We start from the raw sequence: 19,003 nt of genomic DNA on the forward strand, positions 1-19,003 counted from the left end.
AGATGAAGCTGTGACGAGTCATGGCAGTCTGCCCCATAAAGCAAAGCTCCTCCATACCACTCACCAGAAACCGCATTCATTGTATGGCTTGTTTTTCATTGTGACAAGTGTCTGCAACTATGCCAGGGGGACAACACCCTGATGGAGATTATAGATAAAGGGCCAACAGGAGTGGGCTTTCAGGAGCCAGCTGAGGCCATGAAGTGATTCCCATTAGTTCACTCAAAAAAATGATATGTTGGCTTTACTTAACTTTTTTATGTAAACAGGTTCCACCGGTTCCACATAACTATGTTTCGTTAAACAAACATAATATGTTCATGTAACTTCAACATCATGGAATTTGGTCATTTTTAGCGACCCAATTAAACTCTGAGCTAATGAGTTAATTAAGTGAATAACTGAGTGATGATTGAGCATTATTGAAGACACCTAATGTTAACAAGCAGAATCTCTGAAGGAGAAAACCGGAATGTTTAAGTCACCATTATGGAGATAAGTGTTTGTTTTAGTTGGGCTCTTGACCATTAACTTATTAACTTTAGATTTTGTTTGGTTGCTGTACATGAGTTACAACAGCCGGATGAACAATAAACAAAGGTCATCTGATGGTGTTGGTTGTGTTTTAACATAATCATTATTTCACAATCATTTGACCTGAGTCACTGTACTCATATTAAACCGAATTTCTGAGTTAAGTTAACCTTTCGAATAATAGCAGCACTGTCAGTGTAGAGCATACTATTATTAGACTTTTCAATGAAATTCAAATGATCAAATCAATAAATAAAAAAGAAACTTCCTAAAAAATATTCTGAGTAGGCACACACAGACATCAAGAATCAGCCTGTGAATCTCAACAATGGTGACAATTATAAAGCATGTTGCAGTGCATTCTGGGTGCCACCAATCAAAACTCATTCATGGCTCCCATCATGCATTGCTGCATGAATAAATAATGAGCTTATGATCTGTTTGCCACCATTGCTGAGATTCATATGCTGATTCTTGATGTCTGTGTGTGCCTACACAATATATTTTTTAAGAAGTTTATTTTTTATTTCTTGATTTGATCATTTGAATTTCATTGAAAAGCCTAAAAATAGGATGCTCAACAATGACAGTAAGGTAAACTTAACTCAGAAATTGGGTTCAATATAAGTTCAGTGATTGAGATCAAATGATTGGGAAATAATGATTATGTTAAATCACAACCAACACCATCAGATCTCCTTAGTTCATTGTTCATCTGGCTGTTATAACTCATGTACAGCAACCAAACAAAATCTAAAGTTAATAAGTTAATGGTCAAGAGCCCAACTAAAACAAATACTTATCTCCATAATGGTGACTTAAACATTCCGGTTTTCTCCTTCAGAGATTCTGCTTGTTAACATCAGGTGTCTTCAATAATGCTCAATCATCACTCAATTATCCACTTAATTAACTCATTAGCTCAGAGTTTAATTGGGTCGCTTAAAATGACCAAATTCCATGATGTTGAAGTTACATGACCATATTATGTTTGTTTAACGAAACATAGTTATGTGGAACCGGTGGAACCTGTTTACATAAAAAAGTTAAGTAAAGCCAACATATCATTTTTTTTGAGTGTTGTTGTGGAGACAGTAATAAAACTTTTTGATGTCGGTTGCCTTATGGGCAAGAAAAATTATATTATTGATTTTGAACTACTATATCTATAACATAGTTCTAACTCTTGAAGGTCGTTAGACATGGTGGTGGCTAAAGATGAAGACAGCTTTTGTAGATTTGAGAAAAGTCTGGATAACAAAGGTGAATGGTCAAAGGTTATTGTAATGAATTTAAATTTAGTATAAGTTACAGTTTTAGAAGGCTGTAGAAAATATTATTTATTTATAGTGAGAGAGACTGCTTGAGCGGAGGAAGGGATGGTAACTGTGTCTGTCTTTCCGTTATTTGCCTGCTAAAGAAAGCTTAAACAAAATAATGTTAATGAACCAAAACAACCCAGCTGACCTTGTTAAATTCAAATGAATAATGAACAAGACATGCTTTGAAACTGGTTGGGAGACCATGTAAAATTAGATAGAAGCTACAGGAAAATGGAAAGGTTAAAATCTTATTTAAAATTTAAATCTTTTAGCAATAATATAAAATATATGAATATGAGAATATGAGCAGTTCATAGTCAGGTATGAATGTGTGTATTTGTTGGTGACTGCACGTCATGTCTTGTATGTGTTAGTTTGGGGTACTATTATTTCCTGATTTTGAGGATATTGTGTCATTAACCTCTGGAATTAGTGTTTTATCATTACAGATGGTTTAAGTGAAATGACCACCTTTAAAAAAGTTGATAATTCTAAGTCAATCTGATGAAAAGACAATGCAGAACATGGGACGAGCTTTAATTGGAGTGGTTTTCCAGCTCTGTCTGCTGTTGGTAATTATGAATGCTTTTGTCATTTATGATATTGAACTGAATTACTCTCTGGATTAGTATTTTATATAAATTGGAATTGTAAAGAAGATTGCCATCCATTCTGGGGTAAACTCTTGTCTAAATTCAACTGAGGGTCTAAATTTAAATAGACAACTAGGTGGGATCATAAGGATAAACGTAAAAAAAAAAAAAAAAAAAAAAATATATATATATATATATATAGACTTGACGGCAGAGAGACAAAGTGACACATTGGCTAAGTCACTATCCAAATTATCCAGAGTGAGCTCCCTCATTTTTATTGAAAGGCCGGAGGGCGAACAAAGGGGGAGTGAATATAACTTCTAAAAAGAAAAGGTTTTATTTCTCAATCCATTAAATGTATGTATGACATTAGATGTCTAAGAAAACTACAATTTAATAAAGGTAAAAAGAGAAAGCAACTATATGGCTGTGGGCTGGGATCTGAGTAACAATATTTTGGTTTCTGTAAAACTGTAAAGATAAGTGGAACTGAGACAAATACTGTGGGAAGTAGTTATAATGAAAAATAAAGTTGAAGTTAATGATAAGAAAACAAGAGTATTGAAGAATTAATAAAATACCATGATTTCCCTAACGAGGGAACTTTAAGTGTCACTAGGCTGACAGTGGTGAGAGACTCGGATGCAGAAGGAACTGGCATGTAGGGCAAGATGGAAGAAATATAGTAGAAAAAAATGTATGTTATGAAAATACAATTTCTGATAGGATTTATGGAAGTCAAATTAAGTTTAAATGGTATGAAAAAGTGAGTTTCAAAATAAAAACAATAAGACATTGTATGATTGACAGGGATTCAAGTGATATAAAGATAAGGAATAAACAACAGCTTCAGAATGGGGAACGATTCTATATTTAAGTGTTAAAATAATGACTGAAATGATGATGTGAATTTGTTTTATTTTATTTCTATTTTTGAAACAAACAAAAAAGGGTATAAGATGTTATACAATTAAAATGGTACATGCTATGTGACCGTAAACTGAAGGATGATTTCAGTAAAGACTGTTTATTTTTAGTTAGACAACCATTGTGTTTTGAACCTAAAGGGTCTATACACTCAAAAAAATGATATGTTGGCTTTACTTAACTTTTTTATGTAAACAGGTTTCACCGGTTCCACATAACTATGTTTCGTTAAACAAACATAATATGTTCATGTAACTTCAACATCATGGAATTTGGTCATTTTAAGCGACCCAATTAAACTCTGAGCTAATGAGTTAATTAAGTGAATAATTGAGTGATGATTGAGCATTATTGAAGACACCTGATGTTAACAAGCAGAATCTCTGAAGGAGAAAACCGGAATGTTTAAGTCACCATTATGGAGATAAGTATTTGTTTTAGTTGGGCTCTTGACCATTAACTTATTAACTTTAGATTTTGTTTGGTTGCTGTACATGAGTTATAACAGCCAGATGAACAATGAAATCTGATGGTGTTGGTTGTGATTTAACATAATCATTATTTCACAATAATTTGACCTCAATCACTGAACTTATATTGAACCCAATTTTTGAGTTAAGTTTACCTTACTGTCATTGTAGAGCATACTATTTTTAGCCTTTTCAATGAAATTCAAATGATCAATTCAAGAAAAAAAAAATAAACTTCTTAAAAAATATCCTGAGTAGGCACACACAGACATCAAGAATCAGCATATGAATCTCAGCAATGGTGACAAACAGATCATAAGCTCATTATTTATTCATGCAGCAATGCATGATGGGAGCCATGAATGAGTTTTGATTGGTGGCACCCAGAATGCACTGCAACATGCTTTATAATTGTCACCATTGTTGAGATTCACAGGCTGATTCTTGATGTCTGTGTGTGCCTACTCAAAATATTTTTTAGGAAGTTTCTTTTTTATTTATTGATTTGATCATTTAAATTTCACTGAAAAGTCTAAAAATAGTATGCTCTACAATGACAGTGTTGCTATTATTCGTAAGGTAAACTTAACTCAGAAATTCGGTTTAATATAAGTTCAGTGACTCAGGTCAAATGATTGTGAAATAATGATTATGTTAAAACACAAACAAACACCATCAAATGACCTTTGTTTATTGTTCATCCGGCTGTTATAACTCATGTACAGCAACCAAACAAAATCTAAAGTTAATAAGTTAATGGTCAAGAGCCCAACTAAAACACACACTTATCTCCATAATGGTGACTTAAACATTCCGGTTTTCTCCTTCAGAGATTCTGCTTGTTAACATCAGGTGTCTTCAATAATGCTCAATCATCACTCAGTTATTCACTTAATTAACTCATTAGCTCAGAGTTTAATTGGGTCGCTTAAAATGACCAAATTCCATGATGTTGAAGTTACATGAACATATTATGTTTGTTTAACGAAACATAGTTATGTGGAACCGGTGGAACCTGTTTACATAAAAAAGTTAAGTAAAGCCAACATATCATTTTTTTGAGTGTAAAAGGGGTAGTGAAATTAATGGATTAACCATCCAACTTTGTTTATAATAAAAGGATTTGGAACTCATAGTTTTATCAAATAAAATAAAAAACCTAGTGCATATATTCTGGTATTCATGATTATAGACAATGTCTTTATTTAGAATCTGAGTAGTGACTGTGGATCTAGCCCATGCTAGGAATACAGCAACAGTGCTTGCTTATTTAGCCTGGCTTCCAGAGAATAAATATGTACTTGTTTCGTAATCAGTTATGTGTTTTATAAAAATTTTAACCTGACTGATAAACTGAGGAAGAATGACATTGATGTCCTGTTGTGAGTGGAAGGTGAGAGAGCCTCTTAATGGGGACTGGAATTTTTAGTATCCAGCATGTCCGTGACGAGGTGAAGAGACAAGTGTGACCCGTCAGGGGAGCATGCGTCACCACTCCTCCCTTCCGTAGTGACCTCACTGGTTAGACCAGACGTGGCGGTATTGGACCCCACATTGGTCTAAAACGGGGGACTGAAGGGTTGGTCAAAATCCCTTGCCTCTTCAAATACTTCTATAATCATATATCCTTTTGAATGCTTATATACTTCCTTTATAAAAATCAATAATCAAATATATTCATTATCAAATAATAATTTTTATATTCTTTGTGCTTGTGAAATTATATTTTCTTAAATTCATGTGATGTAAGTAACCAGTTTCTTTTAGGTGCATTCCAATCTTACTTTGAGATTGCACGTAGTACACGCAGGACACGAAGGCCAAGTAACCCACAAGGCCGTTTGTCTCTTTCTCTGGGATCAGTAGAAAGGTTAGAGGGTCCTAAAGGCAGCGTGGACACATATGATCCTTCGCTGGACAGATGGTCAAGCTATATTGAGCGTTACTATCAAACTTTAATTGTTGTATTAAAATGTATTAATTTTAGGAGAACTGCGCATGCGCGGGCGGTGTTTGTTTGTGTTTAGAGCTCCGTCGAATTGATTCATTAATCCTTGATTTTCTTCTTTACCACTCATTTATTAACAAGCACTTTCTATTTTTATATCGTGTGAACCTATCCTCGATACTATTCCCTATAAAAAAACAATCGGATTGCTTTGATATCGCTACTTAGATCCAACTTTGCGAATCTCGGCTACTAGCCTTTAGCCCGCTAGCATTTCACGCGTGGGCTCGCGCCTATCGAGCGTCTGATTTTACACCCGTTTCACTGAAAGGATACAGGTTATATCCAGCATTCCAGTCCTAAATTAGTAGCGATATTGGTACTATCACTGCTAATTTACTGTTCATCTGTTATAATGGCGAACATATCGGATGTGTGTCTAACGTTACCTCTGAGTGCAGGTGAGGATACATTCGAGCTGATCTCAGTACGATTGGAACTGGAATCAGTGGAGAAACAGATCCGTGGTCTGCTGGAGAGGCAAGCCGAGCTGCGGGATCGGCGATCAGCACTTGAAACGTCACGCGCCGATGCTCACAAGTCAGTGGTTAGTAACTTTTTGACTCCAACTTCCTCTACTCCGTGCGTTTCTCTGCCCAGGAGGACGCGATCATCTCTGGCTTCATTCACCCCGGCACCTACACAACACCATGGACCCTGGGTGATCCCACAGCGGAAGACACGAGCCAGGACCAGAGCAAGAACCTCTCCGCCCCTCCCGGTCTTCGAGATCTCCACCCGGAACCGCTTCTCCCCTCTTCACGAGTCGGAACGCGACGACGCCGTGATCATCGGCACTTCCATGGTCCGTCATGTCCGCGCTACCTCAGGTAAGGGTAAGGTGCGCACTCACTGCTTTCCTGGTGCTCGTGTTCTTGATGTCGCCGCACAGGTTCCCGAGATCCTGAACGATGACGAGCGCGTCGGAGCCGTTGTCCTCCATGCGGGAACGAACGACATCAGGCTGCGGCAGACGGAGGTTCTGAAGAAGGACTACAGGAGCCTGATCGAGGCGGTACGCAGCACGGCGACTGAGGCAACGATCATCGTGTCTGGACCGCTTCCCACGTACCGACTAGGACAAGAAAGGTTCAGTAGACTATTTGCTCTAAATGAATGGTTAATGTCATGGTGTAATGAACAGAAACTGCTCTTTGTAAATAATTGGAATCTGTTCTGGGAGCGACCTAGGCTCTACCGTGCTGATGGCCTGCACCCCAGCAGAATCGGAGCGGCTGTTCTGTCGGACAACATCTCCAAGACGTTGCACACCATCTGACTAGTAAGTCAAAGTCCAATTCACAGTCTTTGCTGTCCCAACTTAATTGATATAAGTAGTGTAGAACATTATATAGAAACTGTGTCTATTCCTCGTCTAGTGAGGCCAAACAATAAATCTAGTGTAGGATCTAGGAAAAATCTTATTGTAATTAAACCAGAAAATCTAAATATCAGTGAACAAAAACAATTTCTAAAACTAGGTCTTCTAAACATTAGATCGCTCACACCTAAGGCGGTTATTGTAAATGAAATGGTCACAGATAATAGCTTCGATGTACTTTGCCTTACTGAAACCTGGCTTAAACCAAATGAGTATTTCGGTCTAAATGCGTCTACTCCGTCAGGATATTGTTATAAGCATGAGCCCCGTCTGATCGGTCGTGGCGGCGGTGTTGCAACAATCTATAGAGATATTCTTAATGTTACTCAGAAAACAGGTCACAGGTTTAATTCGTTTGAAGTACTTGTGCTAAATGTTACGCTCTTAGATGTAAGAAAGAAATCCCTATTATCTCTAGCCTTGGCTACTGTATATAGACCTCCAGGGCCCTACACTGATTTCCTAAAAGAGTTTGCAGACTTTCTCTCAGATCTATTGGTCAATGTCGATAAAGCAATAATTGTTGGAGATTTTAACATACACGTAGATAACACAAATGATGCGTTAGGGACTGCGTTTACAGATTTATTAAACTCCTTTGGGGTCAAGCAAAACGTCAGTGGTCCCACTCATCGTCTAAATCATACACTAGACTTAATTATATCATATGGAACCGATCCAACCGATATAGATATTATACCGCAAAGTGACGATCTCACTGATCATCACATGGTAACTTGTATAATACGTACTGCTGAAATTTGTCATGTTGCGCCGCGTTATCGACCAGGCAGAACAATCCTTCCAATCACTATAGATAGATTCTCAAATAGCTTACCTGATCTATCTCAGCTGCTCAGTGAACCCAAACAAACAGATGAACTAGAGGAAATGACCAGCAGTTTGAGCACCATTTTCTCTAGTACATTAGATATTGTTGCACCAATTAGATTGAAAAAGGTTAGAGAGAAAACTAAAGCACCATGGTACAATAGTACTACACATGCTATCAAGAGAAAAACTCGTAACTTAAGAGCGTAAATGGAAACAAACTAATTTAGAGGTCTTTAGAATCGCGTGGAAAGACAGTATGTCACGTTATAAAAAGGCTCTAAAAGCAGCCAGGGCTGAGCATCTCCGCAAACTAATAGAAAATAACCAAAATAATCCAAGGTTTTTATTTAACACCGTGGCTAGACTAACAAATAAACAGACATCACCAGAGCAAAATATTCCGTTACAGTATAGTTGTAATGATTTTATGAATTACTTCAATGAGAAAATAGAAAGCATCCGAAATACAATTGTAAATGTACAATCCTCTATGGTGTCTTGTGATTCAGCCTCAATTATCGTCCCTCAAGAACAACTACACCGCTTTACAACTATAGGACAGGAAGAGCTAAATAAACTTATCATTGCATCTAAACCAACAACATGTTTATTAGATCCAATACCCACTAAACTACTGAAGGAAGTGTTACCTGTAGTGGAAGAGCCTCTTCTCAATATTATTAACTCGTCTTTATCTTTAGGTCATGTTCCAAAAATATTCAAGCTGGCAGTAATAAAACCTCTTATTAAGAAACCGCAATTAGATCAAAATAACTTAGCAAATTACAGACCCATTTCAAATCTTCCATTTATGTCTAAAATACTAGAAAAAATTGTGTCCGCTCAATTGTGTTCTTTCTTGCAAGAAAATGAGATATATGAAAAATTTCAGTCAGGATTCAGACCGCATCATAGCACAGAAACTGCGCTAGTTAAAATTACAAATGATTTACTTTTAGCTTCTGACCAAGGCTGTATCTCAATACTAGTTCTACTCGATCTTAGCGCTGCGTTCGACACTATAGATCATAAAATACTCCTGGATCAACTACAAAACTACACTGGTGTTCAGGGACAGGCATTAAGCTGGTTCAGATCGTACTTATCGGACCGTTACCATTTTGTCTGTTTAAATGGGGAAAAATCGAAGATAATGTCAGTAGACTATGGAGTGCCGCAAGGATCGGTGTTAGGCCCTCTGCTATTCTCAATATATATGCTGCCACTTGGTAATATTATAAGAAAACATGGAATTAATTTCCACTGCTATGCTGATGACACTCAATTATATATTTCATCACGACCAGATGAATACACTAACTTATCTAAATTGACAGAATGTCTTAAAGATATAAAATGCTGGATGACGTGTAATTTCCTGCTACTAAATCCAGATAAAACTGAGGTATTACTTATTGGTCCAAAAAACTACCCACAAAATCTCTTACAATCCAACTTTAATTTAGAAGGATGTCCTGTTACCTTATCGACTACAGTAAAAGACCTGGGTGTTATACTAGACCGCAACTTGTCTTTCGAAAATCATATTTCGTATGTTACAAGAACAGCCTTTTTCCACCTTAGAAACATTGTTAAGCTACGTAACATGCTATCTGTTTCTGATGCAGAAAAGTTAGTTCATGCATTCATGACCTCGAGACTAGATTACTGTAATGCTTTATTAGCTGGTTGTCCTGCATCTTCAATAAACAAGCTACAGTTAGTCCAAAATGCAGCCGCTAGAGTTCTTACTAGGTCAAGAAAATATGATCATATAACACCGATTCTATCATCTCTGCACTGGTTACCTATTAAGTTCCGTATCAATTACAAAGTACTACTACTGACCTATAAAGCCCTAAATGGTTTAGCTCCTGTGTATTTAATGGACCTTCTATCGCCCTACAATCCATCGCGTTCTTTAAGATCCCGAAATTCGAGGCTTCTGGTCATTCCTAGGATATCTAAGTCCACTAAAGGAGGGAGGGCGTTCTCACATTTAGCTCCTAAACTCTGGAATAGCCTTCCTGATACTGTTCGTGGCTCAGACTCGCTCTCCCAGTTCAAAAATAGATTAAAGACGCATCTCTTCAGCCAAGCATTCACATAATGCTTACCTTTTATACCACTGTTGAATCAGATCGACTGCATTAATATTATGAACAGCAGCTACGCTAATTATTTCCCATCTGCTTTTCTGCTGTTATCTCGGGACGCTAGTCCCGAGGTAAATAGCGTTCGTCAGCTCCAGTTTGTATCCAGCCTCTCACGGAGACTTCAGATGCTCCAACACCTGCGATGAGACGACTCGACGCCTGTGAAGAGACGACTCAACGCCGGCGATATGTTATGCCCTAAATTAATACATGATGATTAACTAACTATATTCTTCTATGTACATTTCTGAAATGCACTTTCTGTAAAGCTGCTTTGAAACAATATGTATTGTGAAAAGCGCTATACAAATAAATTTGAATTGAATTGAATTGAATGTATTCGTTCCAGTATATTTCCTTCCTTGGGAGTAAATGCCAGTTATCTGTTTTTCTCCCAAACGAGTGAATGTTTTAGCATTATGTTTTGGTATACTTAACTGATAATAAGGAGCTCAGACTCTCTTCAGCCTTGATGGGAGCTGTTATTTGCTAGTGTCTGTTATTTGTGTGTGTGTGTGTGTATGACATTGTATGTAGGTTCTGGACGTTCGGACCAGACACCCCGGCGCCCTTCTCTAACCTGCGAGGCCACCACAGACCTAAATCTAATGAGTGGACGACAACTATCTTTACTAATGGCGATAGGCACCCCTATCTCCTCACATGTGTTAAATTGTTTAGGCTTTCATGTTTCTTAGCCAATGAGAATCATTCAACCTGTAAGCAATGACGTAGCTTAGACCTTGGAAATGGTATAACTGCTGTGATCTTTAAGCGAGGCGGCCTACGAACTCCTGTGTGAGTCTTGAAGCTGACTTCTGCTGATGAAACTGCAAACTATCTTCAGTAAAACTTTTCTTTAATTTTTTATAATTCTGACTCCGGGTCTTCATTCTTCATATCTGGTTCTGGGTCTTTGACTGTATACCCCTTACAATTGCTTGTTTGTCCAAACCACCTTAGAGTTAGCAACCGGCCATGAAAAAAATAACACTCTTTCAATGTCAATGTTCCTAGATTGCCAGGAGCAGCCTATCTCTTTTGTCCCTTTATAAATTGTGGTCTTCATCATTTAATGCCACAAATTTTAAGCTGACAAAGCAGGAACACTTTATGGAGAAAGTGCTGTTAAATCACCGGGGTGCCTGCTCCTTGGTAAGAGCCCGGATAGCTCAGGCGGTAGAGCATCAGACTTTTAATCTGAGGGTCCAGGATTCAAGTCCCTGTTCGGGTGAAGGTCTGTCAGTTTGTTGCAGACCTCCCCTAATCACTTGCTGTCCTCTTACCAGCCTTTGAGGGAGGTGGGCTTCCTCTTCAAGAAAAGATGTGGCGATGTGTTATTTCCCAGCATTTGGTGTTGTTTTGCCTTCTGTACTGCTTGTTTGCTGTCTCAGCAAGCAGTGGTGGGGGACTTTAGAGAAACGAGCTGAAGCTTGCTGTCGACTATGTATGTTCAGTCACTTCTAAGCGGCCTTGTGCAGGCCTGAGAGAGTGGTTTGCTTTCTCTGTATAGTGTTTAGTACTTTGTGTTGTGCCCGCAGCATCCCCAGTCCAAATCCGGATCACGACACTCTTTTCGTGTAGGTGAAGACGTCGTTGAACTCCTTTCGTCGTTGAACTCCAGCAGAGGATGCACTCGGCGAGCAGCCGAGTGCATCCTCTGCTGCTCGCTTTTGCATTGATGGTTGGCCCCAGTGTCCTCTGTTGCTCACATCCAGAAAAAAAATAGCTTGTGACCCACAGGCAGGAGTAGTCGTGGCCGAGAGGTTAAGGCGATGGACTAGAAATCCATTGGGGTCTCCCCCGCAGGTTCGAACCCTGCCGACTACGTGGATCCTCGTCACTTTGTCTGTTTGCGACAGGAATTGTGACATCCAGGAGCTGTGTACAATCTGGATTTTTCTCTTACTTCATATGCAGCACTTAAAATGGGCAACTCACATCTCTTTTCAAGCTTGAAGTGACCACCATTTCAAAAGGCCCAGATCATCTGTGATTTTGCCCATTCTATTCAGGCAATCGGAGCAATGGCTTTGGCATCCACGATAACTTCAAGGCCTTCACAGTGTGCAGCTCAAGAGTTGCCGCATTCTATTTGGTGGAGAATCTGGCATATTAGTGTTTTGAAATGTCGGATTTGTTCTCTCTTAGCATAGTGAAACAGAAACCTACTCAATTTATGTACCAATTACTTGTTTGTCCAAACCACCTTAGAGTTAACAACTGGCCATGAAAAAAAGAACACTCTTTCAATTTCAGTGTTCCTAGCTTGCCAGGAGCAGCCTATCTCTTTTGTCCCTTTTTAAATTGTGCACATCTCTTTTCAAGCCAGAAGTGAGCACCGTTTCAAAAGGCCCAGATCATCTGTGATTTTGCCCATTCTATTCAGGCAATCGGAGCAATGGCTTTGGCATCCCCGATAACTTCAAGGCCTTCACAGTGTGCAGCTCAAGAGTTGCTGCATTCTATTTTGTGGAGAATCTTGCATATTAGTGTTTTGAAATGTCGGATTTTCTCTCTCTTAGCATAATGAAACTCATTATGTACCAATTACTTGTTTGTCCAAAACACCTTAGAGTTAGCAACCGGCCATGAAAAAAAGAACACTCTTTCAATGTCAGTGTTCCTAGCTTGCCAGGAGCAGCCCATCTCTCTTGCCCCTTTACAAATAATGGTCTTCATCATTTGATGCCACAAATTTTAAGCTGACAAAGCAGGAGCACTTTATGGAAAAAAAGTGCTGTTAACTCCCAGAGGTGCCTGAACCTTGTCATTGAACTCCTTTTTGCCATCACAGTACTTTAGCCGAGTGCATCCTCTGCTGCTCACATTGGCATTGATGGTCGGCCACGGTGTTCTCTGTTGCTCACATCCAGAAAAGAAAATAGCGTGTGACTCACAGGCAGGAGTAGTCGTGGCCAAGAGGTTAAGGCGATGCACTCGAAATCCGTTGGGGTGTCCCCGCGCAGGTTCGAACCCTGCCGACTACGTGGATCCTCGTCACTTTGTTTGTTTGCGACAGAAGTTTGAGCTGCTTTTTTCTTTAACTTCATATGCAGCACGTATATAAGGAAACCCACATCTCTTTTCAAGCCTGAAGTTAGCACCGTTTCAAAAGGCCCAGATCATCTGTGATTTTGCCCATTCTATTCAGGCAATTGGAGCAATGGCTTTGACGAGGACTGGTGGTTACAGCCGTGTCCCTGAGCGATACGGCACTGTATGCTCAACCTTTGAGAAGTCACTGAATACTGGACATGCGGTCATCTGGTGATGGGGCAGATTCTTATTACATTTGCTCCTTCCTCTAATTGAAATGGATGTATTATTGTTTTAACAAAAAAAGACAAAAAGCTGGGTGGGAGGAGCATGCACCAGACATTACCCTTGCTGAGCATGGTGGTAGCACATTGTCCCAACGTCTCATGGTTACAGCTCGAGTTTCTCTTCATTCACGCATAAATCTTTCGCCTTTTACTAAAGATTTCCGTGGAGGGGAACATTTGCGAGTTACTGGTATTTTTGGATGCTCTGCTCACAGCAGAGCTACATGCGTTTGTTCAAAAACAGAGGACTTTTGGCGGCTTGCTCCGCAGAACTGCAGCAGGTTGGGCCAGCGTTCGAGAGTGGCCCAACGGTTCGGCCGTTTTGTCCATGTCTGGAGCTGGGTGGTCGTCAAACCATCACCACTTTCCCAGTTCACAACTTCAAATCTTGGGTCAGCAGCATGATTGTAAGGTTTACCAATCACAAAAGGGTAGTGGTGGGAGCAACAAAGCCTTTCAAAGCTTTCAACTGATTGCTTTGCAAATTGATTAACTGTTTTGACGCATTCGGAAGGCCACACTGGTGACGCATTCGGAAGGCCCCTGCTGGTCAGACTGGAAATGCAACAGTGGAAATGCCACAAAAACTCAGGCCAAACATGCATAAAACAACCTTTTACAAACCCATTGCAAGCGCTTTCTTGAAGGTAAAATCTTTCAAATGGAATTAGCTAACCACCCTCAGGTGAGTCTTGAACGGCAGGTTGGCTTTATCAGCAGTTTCAACGGCAGAGCTTGAGCTCATACAAGGTGTCTGGCCGTGATAAAGAAGAAGCCTCCCCGTCGAGGAATCGAACCCCGTTCTTCCGCGTGACAGGCAGAGATACTGTCCACTATACTAACGAGGACTGGTGGTTACTGCAGTGTCCCTGAGCGGTACGGCACCGTATGCTCAACCGTTGAGAAGTCAAGAATACTGGACATGCGGTCATCTGGTGATGGGGCAGATTCTTATTACATTTGCTCCTTCCTCTAATGGAAATGGCTGTATTATTGTTTTAACAAAAAAGACAAAAAGCTGGGTGGGTGGAGCGTGCACCAGACATTACCCTTGCTGAGCATGGTGGCATGTGTGTGGTAGCACATTGTCCCAACGTCTCATGGTTACAGCTCGAGTTTCTCTTCATTCACGCATAAATCTTTCGCCTTTTACTAAAGATTTCCGTTGTGGCGATATGGAGAAAAACGATCCATATCAGCTTTTTCACATTTCATTATGGGCGGAAACCAATAGGGAAATGGAAGATAAAAGAGAGAAAGAAACGGAAGTGAGAGAAAAAAAAAAAGAGAACGGAAGTGAGAGAACGAAAAAGAGGAAACACACGTGTAGGAGATTGAAGTGGGACCCAAGTTACCTGAAGAAAGTTGCTGCTATTGTCTGCTGGACGTTCTGTGTGTGCGCTGCTGGGTGCGATTGCTAAAGTGACGGAGAAAAACCGCTCTTCCTGGTTCATTGCGTTGCCTGGAGCCACACTATCCAGATTGGTTCACCTGCCTCGGGTTATTGAAGTGGGACGCTCACGCTACCTGAAAGACGTTGCTGCTGTTATCCGCTGGAAATCCTGTGTATGCGCTGCTGGGTGCGATTGCTAAAGTGACGGAGAAAAACCGATCTTCCTGGTTCGTTGCGTTGCCTGGACTGGAGCAACACTATCCAGTTTGATTCGCCTGCTTCAGGTACTGATCTTGTTGCCATCACTTTGAACCCTCACGTCAAAGCCTTTGAACTCTCCTCCGAACTTTTTAATCTCACATAAACATTCAAAGCTTATTTTCCCGGCCAAGGATTCCCGGCCATTACACAGACTGCTTCACGTGGTCATTATACAACCACACACACACACACTCCGTACACGCACGCGCATACACCAAATACACATATGTATTTGTTTATTATTTTTCTTTTTTTTGTTTATTGTGACTGAGTTCAAACAGATACCAAACTATTTGACACTTGTGATCAAAGGACTTTCCTGATTTCTCTTGGTGTGAAAATGTGAAATTGAAATTGTTTACTTGTCTGTTGTTTTTTTTGTTTTTTTGTGAACAACAGATTAATACAAACTCTGTGAAAAATTGAATTGTGGGTATCAGTTTATTATTATTTTTTGTATGTAACAGTGGTTGGAGCTATCCAGCATATATATATATATTTTTTTTTTTGACAAGGTGAACTTGTCTGGCGCCCGAACAATTTAAGCTAAATTTACATAAATAAAAACCCAAATTTGATTTGGGGCAGCCACCGTTACATAAGTGGCGCCCGAACAGGGACCTTTGAAACTGTGAGACTGAACCTCAGATATATATATATAAAAAAATAAAATATAAAAAAATAAATAAAAAAAACTTTAACTTTGAATTTGCGTTTCCCTAGAGGAATACTTAAAGGTTGGTTATTGTCACTTTTGTTTGTGAATATTTTTTTTTTCCCATATACTATATACATATAACGGGAACTGTTTAAAAAAAAAAGAAAAAAAAAAAAGGAGGGTTTTGTGAGAAAATACTTTTCTAAACTGTGGGAAATAATTTTTTGTTTTGAAACCTAATTGATTTGGTGAGATAAGTGAACACTAGTGTGAATTGGTGTGACAGACAGACAGCGTATTCTTTATTCACACTAAGCTGTAAGTGTATTCTGTTGTAGGTTTTTTTTTTTTTTCAAACATTTGTACATTGTTTTTTTTATTTAACTTGCATTTATTTATTTTTTTCCACTGAATATACATACACTGACACACTGACAAACAAAGATGAGCTGGCTGAAAGAGTAAGGACAAGAACACAGGGAGAAAGAGAGGGCATTAGAGACTTTGCATTCACCTACAGAGCTCTCTGCAAGAGGTGGAAACCCACTTTGACGGACTGTGAATTGGTGAAAATGATCTTAAAAAATATGAATCCCTACCTTGCAAGCCAGATACGGAGTCGGGTTAACACAGTCGATGAACTCGTGAAATTAGGCCAACAGCTTGAAAAAGACTATGAACAACAACTGCAATATGAAAAACGTGTGAGTTCTAAGCAACCCATATCTGCTCAGCAAAGACTTCTTTCCAACCGACCAGCAGAGAAACCTGTAGTGCAATGTTGGCGATGTAAAGGACATCACTCACCCGGAAGTTGTCCTCACTTTGTCACCTCTCAGTCCCAGTCACCTCAGTCCACCAACCAACACTCTTCTTCCGGTAGCCAGCGGACAACATTTCCAGCCTCTAAAGGTACCGGTCCACCTGGAAATCGCTCGGTGTCTTCCAACTTTTCCCACAAGTCACCAACAACTGGTAAGAAACCACCACTTACTGTTGTTCCACAACAATTAGTGATACCACTCTGTATTGGTACCTGGAAGGGAAAGGCTATTGTTGATACTGGGGCCAGCTACACCCTTCTACATGAGTCTCTCTGGAAGGAGGAGCTCACCTCACAAAGACTCCATCCATGGACCCAGGGTCCGCTCTACCTAGCCAATGGGGAAGCAGAAATTCCTTTAGGTTGGATAGACATGCCAATCACCCTACATCAAAAAGTATTCACCATACCTGCTGTTGTTCTATCAGCCAAAGCCCTGGCCTATGCAGTCGTATTAGGACTGGACTTTATCTTCTTCAGTGGGCTGCAGATCAATGTGGCAGATCAAAAGTATTCCTTTCAGTCCAATCCTAAAGAGGATTATCCTTTCCAGCCAACAAATGCCAGTGTACCAGTTATCAGCTCCCAACATCTAAGGGGAAAGATGGTAAATCCTAACAGCCTCTCACTATTAACTTCTGTTCCTCCTCCTCAACTTAACACAGTTCAACCACCAGCCTACCAAGATGAAAATACATTGATTGACACTGCTGTACATGACGCCCACTTACCTCCGGAAGGCAAGCAACAGCTACGGCAGATCCTCGAGTCAAACCCTCAAGTTTGTACCATGCGTCCAGGACGTACTGAAGTTATGCAGCATCACATATACACTACCCACCAAGTACCTATAAAACAAAGACCGTACCGCACGACACCTACTAAACAAGCTGTCATAAAAGAGCAGCTGGAAGAGATGTTGACTGCTGGCATCGTAGAACCGTCACACTCTGGATGGGCCTCACCTGTCGTCTTAGTCCCTAAAAAAGACGGAAGTCTTAGGTTTTGTGTAGACTACAGGAAAGTTAATGCCATTACAGAGAATGATGCCTACCCTTTACCCAACATCACTGAAATATTGGAATCATTATCTGGAGCAGCCATCTTCTCCACCATCGACCTTAACAGTGGCTACTGGCAGGTAAACATGGATCAGGACAGTAAACCAAAGACTGCTTTTACAACTCAATCAGGACTGTTCCAGTTTAATGTTATGCCGTTTGGATTAAAAAATGCCCCAGCAACCTTCCAAAGGCTGATGGAGAGTGTTCTAGGTGAATTGCGTGGAGACATTTGTTTCGTTTACATCGATGACATAATTATTTACTCACCATCTGTAGAGCAGCACTTCATCGACCTCCAGGTTGTCCTTTACAAGTTGCAAACAGCGGGCCTAACCATTAATTTAAAGAAAAGCACGTTCTGCCTTCAGGAAATAACCTTTCTAGGACATGTCGTCAACGTTCAAGGCATAGCTGCAGACCCAAGTAAAGTGGAGGCTATACGGGAATACCCTGTGCCCACCAACATCAAGGAAGTCCAGCGTTTCCTGGGGTTAGCCGGGTGGTACCACCGGTTTGTACCAAACTTCTCCAGTATCGCTGAACCCATAAATGCACTGAAAAAGAAAGGACATTCTTTTATCTGGTCACCACAATGTCAGCAAGCCTTTGAATATTTAAAATGCTGTCTTACCTCTCCTCCAATTCTTGGCCATCCGGACCTTCAACTTCCTTTTACTGTGTATACAGACGCCAGTGACACTGGTTTGGGAGCTGTGCTGACCCAGCGCAAGGAAAAAGGTTTGGAAGAAGTTATTGCCTATGCTAGCAGGACCCTGAACAAAGCAGAGACCAATTACTCAACCACCGAAAAAGAGTGTTTGGCTGTAATTTGGGCCTTAGAGAAATGGCAGCACTATCTAGAGTACAAACTGTTCACTGTCATCACGGACCACTCTGCACTACAATGGGTAATGTCTTCGACAAAAACCACAAGTCGCCTCATCCGATGGGCCTTACGACTTCAGAGATTCGATTTTATCATTGAATATCGCAAAGGAAAACTGAATATGGCACCTGATGCTCTGTCTCGGATTCACACCAGTTGTAACCTGTACACTAGCCAACAGGAGGATGCTGAGCTTCCGATGTCTCCAGCCACAATCTGGGAGGAACAGCACAAAGACCCTGTCATCACCAACACACTTCAAGCACTTGCAGAAAATGATTCTCCTCTAAAGGATCAATATGAGATAGTGGAGGATAAACTCTATCACAAAACTCACCTGCCAAACAATCGAGTTCATTACAGA

The 19,003-nt window shown here is 40.1% G+C and overlaps 3 non-coding genes across 3 annotated transcripts; all 3 read left to right on the forward strand.

Annotated features, from left to right (window-relative positions):
- Positions 1-13,136: 13,136 nt before the first annotated feature.
- Positions 13,137-13,218, forward strand: trnas-cga (transfer RNA serine (anticodon CGA)). The gene has a single exon. It is a non-coding gene; the product is annotated as a tRNA-Ser (tRNA).
- A 443-nt stretch (positions 13,219-13,661) lies between these two features.
- On the forward strand, positions 13,662-13,776 carry LOC130099544 (U5 spliceosomal RNA). The gene has a single exon (XR_008808410.1). It is a non-coding gene; the product is annotated as a U5 spliceosomal RNA (small nuclear RNA).
- An 886-nt stretch (positions 13,777-14,662) lies between these two features.
- Positions 14,663-14,782, forward strand: LOC130079920 (U5 spliceosomal RNA). Its single transcript, XR_008806626.1, has one exon. It is a non-coding gene; the product is annotated as a U5 spliceosomal RNA (small nuclear RNA).
- Positions 14,783-19,003: the final 4,221 nt, after the last annotated feature.

Source organism: Rhinichthys klamathensis, unplaced genomic scaffold (genome assembly GCF_029890125.1).
Source record: "Rhinichthys klamathensis goyatoka isolate OS25496 unplaced genomic scaffold, OSU_Roscu_1.1 h1tg000001l_1, whole genome shotgun sequence".
Classification (NCBI taxonomy): domain Eukaryota; kingdom Metazoa; phylum Chordata; class Actinopteri; order Cypriniformes; family Leuciscidae; genus Rhinichthys; species Rhinichthys klamathensis.